Genomic DNA, 8,380 nt, shown 5'->3' with positions numbered 1-8,380 from the left:
GTTCCTACTGAGTGGCGAGCTCCTGGCTTTACCTGTGGGTTTCATACTGACCCCATTGTAAACCAACAGGTGATGTCGCACCTCACTACATCCAGCTTCATTCACACACTATGATCTCCACCTCTGCTGCTTCAATTCTAACTCTCTCTTCTTCTTCTCTTGTGAGTTTCCCAACTTTATAGAAGTGCCCCTTAATTGTTTTGCCCTCTCACTTACATCCATAACATCTCCATCATGAAGAAAAATAGAAGATTACTAAAGTATATTAGTTAGGAGCAATTGCAGCTCAGGAGTTAGAGTAGCTGTCCACTAATCAAAAGATGGGCAGTTTGATCCAGTCCTCATGTTGAAGTGTCCTTGGGCAAGATACTGAACCCCAAATTGCTCCCGACGGCTGTGTCATCAGTGTATGAATGAGTGAATGTGACAAGTAGTGTAGACAGTGTAGAAAAGTGTTCTATAAGTACAGTCCATTTACCATTTAATGGACTTACTAATATACTTTTGTAATCTTCTATTTCTTCAGTTTTTAACCAACTCAGTTTGGTGAGTTTAGTGACAGTAACACTGATGAACTTGTCACTTAAAGACAGACTGGAATCTGTGTTGAAATCTGACATGATTCTTAAAGTTGGAGTAGGACAAATGTGTCTCTTTACATTGAGTTATTTATTTAAAGAAGTGGTTGATCTCAATATACTGCATCATGAGTTTCAGTTCTACAATACATATATAGTAAATCATCAGCAGTGTATGATACTGACATGTTAACTGTAGACTGTAAAGTTCAGTGTAACTCAAGCATTTCTTCATACATGTTCCACTGACTGTAACTCTGGAAGCATGTGTCCCTGTGTCATAGTTAACTCTCAGGGCTTCTGAGCAGACTTGCTGTGTAAACACAATGTACTTCCTGTGGTGAATCACAGCCCACACTGAGGGAACCAGCAGAGGGAGGATGAGGAAATAGATCCCTTCAGGCTGTGGGTGTGGGTGAACATGCAGCTCTTGAATGCTAGCCCTCGTGAACAACTGCCTCAGCCAAACAGGAGGCGAGTGCTCAGCCGCCTCAGCCAATCACAGAGCGCGTCTGAGGGCAGAGCAACGCGTGCAACATGCTCATATCATGATATGATCATAACGATGCTCTCGGCTACAGACACCTTAAACATGAGAAGCAGGTTTATTAAAGAGCTCAGAAGTAAATCAGAAATAAAATACAAGGTGTATCCCTGATGAGTTTTAATAATCTATACATAATACAACCAAACTGTCATATACATCAAATGTATATCATACAGTCAGTTTGGGGAATTGGGATCAGACCACAAGGACAGTGAATATCAGAGTGGGGCTGAGGGTTAAGATTAGTTTCAGTGAATGAGTGATAAGTCCGGACTGAATCAGAACAAAAGGACGTCACATAGTCTGTCGTCTGACTTTTAATTGCTGTTTAACGGATGTCTGTCAGGAGTCTTTGGCTTTGAGTCAACAGAGTTCAGACCTCAAACAAAATTCCCCAAAACGCCCAGATCTGTAAATCAAAAGCAAAAATGAAATTGAACACAGCTTGATATGATGTAATGCTGTGATCCCTGGTGATAATGGATAAGTGAAATGTTATCAGAACACTGTAGCCCATTTTAGGAAAAAGACTGTAATTTACTTTATCAGAGAGAGAATGGATAGATTATGGAGTTCACTTTTAACCAAGTGACCAAGTGACAATTCATTTTGGGGCATGTCGTCATCAGAGCCAACAAGGGATAGAAGGGACACCTTTTCTCATTGTTAACAAATCCATCTCAGCCTCTCCAGTGTTCCATTTCCGGTCACTCCCTCCAGCCTCTCTCTCACTCTCAGAGTTTCTGAAATGAAATGAAACATGTTCCTGAGGTTACTTTTCATACTCTAACATAAATGAGTTCCTGCTACACACAGAACCAATCATTTGTAGAATGTAAAAAGACATTAAATAATGTATTCTTTTAAATCTGTACCATACATATTGTCATTGATTTACTTTAACCCTAACCCTAACCCTTTGCATGTTATATTAAATACATAACTTGAGATTTAAATGATTATTTAAATAATTTAAATGTCTAGTAGCAAAATGTTGTAATATAGAATATAATTTGGACCTTTATTTGATAGTTGATAGTGTACATAAGTGGGTTATTTTCATATTTGTATGCTGTTATTTTATATTTTATATTTAATACTAGGCTACACCGTATCCATGGTAATGATGCTGCTTTAAAGCTCATCACTGGGGGAGCGAGTCAGGCCAGGCTTGTGACCTGTAAATATTCATCTCTAGCCTATCAGAGAGAGACTTTATTATCAGAGAGTGATGATCCATGTGTACTGATCTATCTATATCAATGCTGTCTTTGTGTCATTTGTAATATATTAACCCTTACATACTCTGACATACTCTGACTCATAATTAGTCTCTACTCCAATTAACATTCATAAGTTCCCCATCAGTCATAAATTAATGTTTGATTAATCCTTAATGAACAGTGTGTTCTATTTATTTATTTTTAAAAAGATATTCACAATCACTATGTTATGATCCAGTAGAATATTTGATATAATCTGAAGAATTTAATATGTTTGCAAAAAATATTCAAATCTGGACATCAGCTGCACAACAATGGTGCATTTTATTTCCTTTTCTATATATTTAGGGTCACATTAGTCAAAGTCCATCCAGGTCCAAATTTGACCGTGAACAGTATGTAAAGATGAAGTCTTTGAGCCTGGTCAAGAGTGGACCCCTTAATGTGTCATTTAATGGTTATTGATCATTAGTATATGATTATTATTTTTATACTGAATGGTTTTATGATACCAGGTTTGTAGCTCCTAGGGCCCAAAGTGCTTGTAAGCAATTAACAACTGATCATTGAATGGACATCAGAGCTGTCTGTGTCTCTTTGGAATCAGTTACTAACAGTCTTCTTCCACCATCATCATCACAACACAATGCAGAGACTGTAGACTGTCACCACTATCAGAGATAACAAAGAGACTTAATGAGTTATAAAGTAGAAGCCTTCCAGTTAAACTCTCTGATTATCTATACTTTACAAAGACCTTAACTAAACGAGTATACTATACTATACTAAATAGAGTATACTACGTACATCTCCTTACTGAGAAGTAACACAGTTCTCCCTGCAACCCTTACTGAGGTCACATCTCCTTACAGTGATTCAAAGAACAGAACCACAGAGCTGATGCAGCAGCTGTCTACAGTATATGTCCTACATCTTCAGAATGATATATACAAGCAATGTCTAGCAGGTGAAACCATTTCGGTGAACTGACACAGGATACAAATAGGGCAAGACATATAGAGTGTATAGACTGCTGAGATAAATATGGACTGGTTACAAAAGAGTGACATATTACTATACATACAGTAGGTGGTGATGTTGTGTTGTGTTGTGTTGTGTTGTGTTGTGTTGTGTTGTGTTGTGTTGTGTTGTGTTGTGTTGTGTACATGTACATGTACATGTAAAGAGTACATGGACTGTTGAGATAAATATGGAGTGGCATGTTACTATACATATAGTAGGTGGTTATGTACAATATATACAGTCATTTCTACCAGTGAATCTCAGTGTAGTCTGTTTTAATATACAGTAATGAATGAAATGTATTGCACATTTTGTGGTTTCGACTAAAATAAATAAATATCATTTGTAGTGGTTCTGGTGAACTACAGAGTGGTAATGTCCAGTTTGTGAGGGGTCTATAGTGGTTTTCTCTGACTCTGGAGGTGTACATGTCCTGGATGGTAGGCAGGTCAGCTCTGATCTTTTCTGCAGATGTGAATGACCATTGTAGTTTGTTCCTGTCCTGTTTGTTCGCTGATCGAAACCAGTCAGCGATGGATGTGCAGAGCACTGACTCCGTGACTGCTGTGTAGAACTGGATCAGTGGCTCCTGAACAGGTTGAACTTCTGGAGCTGGTGCAGGAAGTTCATACTCTGCTGGGCCTTTTTGATGACTGTGTCAATGTTGAACTCCCACTTAAGGCTTTGGGAGATTGTAGAATCCAGAAACCTGAAGGATCTCACAGCTGACAGTGCTGTTGAGTATGGTGAGGTTGCATGGGAAGGCAAGCAGTGGGAGGATTGTGAGTGTGGTGAGTTCCAGATTGTTGTGACAGCACCACAGAACCAGCTGTTCAACCTCCCATCTGTATGCAGACTCATCACTGTTTTGTTTCGGGTGAGGTAGATGACTGTTGTGTCATCTGCAGGTTTCAGGAATTGAACAGACGTTCTCCTGAGGAGCAGTCATTGGTGTAGAGGGAGAAGATCACACATCCCTGAGGGACGCCAGCACTGACTGTTCCCCTGCTTCAGCTGCTGCTTCATGACTGTCGGGAAAGTTGTGATCTACTGACAGTTGGAGGCAGGCACAGTGAGCTGGGTGAACATCAAGCTGAAATCCCACTGGGGAGTCGATGTGTTGCAGGATACAGCGCTGTCATTATGACTGCATCATCCACTGACCTGTTTGCCCCGTAAGCAAACAGCAGGGGGTCCAGCAGATGGTCTGTGACGTCCTCCATGTGTCTTCACCGGCCCTTTGAAGGACTTAATGACTACAGACGTTAGGGTGACAGGTCTATTGTCGAAACCTATACCTGGATATCCATGTAGGGATATGCTCTAATGAGTATTTCTGGCAGCAGGATGGTGTGTGTGTGTGTGACTGAGTCAAAATAAACTGTGTTCATGTCACTCAATGAAACAGTGTGGCTCATTGTAACTCTATGACAGAGGAATAACATACAGACCCTTTCCAAAAAATTAGAATATCATGGAAAAGTTGTTTAATTTCCATAATTCCATTCAAAAAGTTAAACTTTCATAGATTATAGATTCAGGGCCCACAATTTAAACGATTTCAAGTATTTATGTTTATTTTTACATAATTTGGGCTTCCAGCTCATAAAACCCACGAAAACAGGAATTTAAAAAATTAGAATACTGTGAAGAAATCACTATTTACTTCTCAATTTTTGCAGAAAAAAACGAAAGAAATTAGGATCACATCAAATCAATCAAAATATGGTACTTTCAAAACGAAATGTCAATCTTCAGTACTTGGTTGGGAATCATTTTGCCTTAATCACTGCCTCGATGCGACGTGGCATTGAGGCAATCAGCCTGTGGCATTGCCTGGGAGTTATGGAAGCCCAGATTTCCTTGATGGTTGCTGTCAGCTCTTCTTTGTTATTGGGTCTGGTGCCCCTCATTTTCCTCTTGAGAATACCCCATAGATTCTCAATGGGGTTTAGGTCCGGCGAGTTGGCTGGCCAGTCAAGCACTGTGATGGCATGGGCATCAAACCAGGTTTTGGTGCTTCTGGCGGTATGGGCAGGGGCCAGGTCCTGCTGGAAGATGAAATCTGCATCTCCATACAGATCCTCAGCAGAAGGAATCATGAAGTCCTCTAAAACATTCTGGTAGACTGTTGCAGTGACCTTGGATTTAAGAAAGCAGAGTTTACCAACACCTGCATCGGACATTACACCCCAAATCATGACTGACTGTGGATATTTCACACTGGACCTCAAGCAGCTTGGGTTCTGTTCCTCACCCGTCTTCCTCCAAACCTTGGACCTTGATTCCCGAATGAAAGGCACACTTTACTTTCATTGGAAAAGAGGACCTTGGACCACTGGCCAACAGTCCAGTCCTTCTTCTCCTTTGCCCAGTTGAGACGCTTCCTACGTTGCATCAGGTTCAGAAGTGGCTTGACCCGAGGAACCCAACAGTTGTAGCCCATCTCCCGGATGCGTCTGAATGTGGTGGTTTTTGAAGCTGTGACTCCCGCCTCATTCCACTCTTTCTGGATCTCTGCCAGATTCTTGAATCTTCTCTGTTTGATAATCCGCTGAAGCCCATGGTCATCTCTTTTGCTGGTGCATCTTCTCCTGCCACATTTTGCCCTTCCACTAGACTTTCCATTGATATGCTTGGACACAGCACTCTGTGAACAGCCAGCCTCCTTAGCTATGAACTTTTGTGGCTTACCCATCATATAGAGGGTATCAATGATGGTCTTCTGGCCAGTTGTCATGTCTGTAGTCTTCCCCATATTGAACCAAACTGAAGCAATTTAATTAAAAAAATAAAATTTGGGCTGATTTCTTCACATTATTTTAATTTTTTGAATTCCTGTTTTCGTGGGTTTTATGAGCTGGAAGACCAAATTATGCAAAAATAAACAATTAAATACTTGAAATCGTTCAAATTGTGGGCCCTGAATCTATAATCTATGAAAGTTTAACTTTTTGAATGGAATTATGGAAATTAAACAACTTATATATTCTAATTTTTTGGAAAGGGTCTGTATATCAGGCTTTGGATACACACACGCAACACTTGAAACTAAAAACTTTAACACATGGTTGCAGAAACATACATGATGAGTGTGGAAATGATATGAATCATACACTTTGGCCTTCACAGTCAGCAGGTGTCAGCTCAGATCTCAACCAGTCAGCAAAACACAAAATGAGGGAGTATTGTTTTGGGAGATGATGTTAATCCCTCCAGTAGGACTTCACACATCTGGAGAATCTCTGATAAGATGAACTGAAGCTGTTCTGGAGGCTTATAGTGGAGCAACACATTACTGATACACTTTATGTTGTGTTTTACTGTCATTTGTCAGTTTGGTTAGGGTTAGGGTTAGGGTTAGGGTTAGAGTCTGTGGAAATACTGATGTCTATGTTTACAGATAAAGTCCAAAAGCTAAGTCTTTAACCAGCGTTTCCTCTGAGACTGATGCCAATCTGACAGCGTGGCAGTGAACAGTGGGACTTAAAATAGAATCCAACATGAGGTCCAGTTTGTTATATAATTATTGTAATGTATGCAGTGTGTGTATATATATTCACTCATATAACTTCAGAGACATGTTTGATGCTGTTGAAGGTTTGAATGTGTTGTGGAGTTCTCTCATAAGTTAATTTCTGTGTCCATATATAGACATTTAGTATCAACATGCAATTATAGTTTTGTTCATACTGAACTCAGCCTCAGGAGATTAGGAGTAGAGATTATAATTCTACCCCAAACCAAAAAAGTTTATACATTTAAAAGATTCATCTCACTTCTTATTTCTTCCTTTATTTTATAATTCCATGTGTTCTCCATGTCCTCTAAATGTGTTGTTTAGCTTGTGTGAAGTCAGTTATGTAATGTTGTCTTGCACTAATAAAGGGGTGATGGAAAACTGAAGGGGGCAAGCCTCCGGTTTCTCTTCCATGTTAGTCTTTCTTGGAAAGCAGATGGACAGTAGACATGTGGACAGACGCAGGTTTGATTTGTCAACCTTTGCTCTATATTTGACTGTACCCTCCCTCGGCCTACAACCCCCCGCCCCCCGAACACACACACACTGGTGACATAACATTTGCACATTTTCCCACACCTTTACACCTTTCTCCAACCCTCCGCCTGTTCTGCATTATAATTAATATTTATGTTATGTTTATATGTATCTGTTTTGTTGTGGCAACTTCAAATGGGTACAAAACTAAAAGGAAACATTTGATTAATTTTTTGATTACATTGGTTTGTTCTACATGCTCATAGTGTCACACATTGTGATTTTACACCCAGCCCTGTGGCACGGTGCTTAATGTGAGAACACACAAAAAGCAAAGAGGATGTATAGAACAGGAAGGAAGAGGGAGAAACATGAGCAGCTTAGCACACACACTGGAAACAGGGGAACAATTAGCCTGGCTCTGCACGAAAGCAACAAAATCTGCCTCCTAGGAGCTCTGAAGCTCTGAAGCTCATTGATCAACATGTAATATCTGCAACAACCACAGTGTCAAAAAATACAACATCATTTCACAGTGTGTACCTGTCAGTCTATTTATTGGTGAGAACTAGAAACTTCTTAGAGACAAAAATAGAGTGACTCACTCCCCCATGAAACCATATCATGTTTTTTGAACACATTGGTTTTTGTATGACATGATGAATGAAGGTCAGGGGGGCGAGGGAGGAGGGGGGGGGGGGGGTGTGGGGGGGTCCCTCTGAACAATGTACATATCCATGCTACTCCACTCATAGCCACTCTGTTCAGTGTACAGCAGAGATGCAGAGCAGCAGGCCCAAAGAGTCTGTCGAAGATAAACAGTTTCCTTATCTGTTGCACTCAGAAGGAACCAGACGTCAGCAGAGCAGAGCAGAGCAGAGCAGAGCAGACAACACTCTGAAAGGAAAAAAAATCCTCAGGCCTGTAGCTGCACGCACCCATACACCAGCTGGATTCACGGTGTTTAGAGGCGTACACATTTTAAATATATTCACACAAATATATCTTTTGT

This window comes from Scomber japonicus, chromosome 15, assembly GCF_027409825.1.
Source record: "Scomber japonicus isolate fScoJap1 chromosome 15, fScoJap1.pri, whole genome shotgun sequence".
Lineage (NCBI taxonomy): Eukaryota > Metazoa > Chordata > Actinopteri > Scombriformes > Scombridae > Scomber > Scomber japonicus.
Note: the sequence above shows the minus strand (reverse complement) of the source record.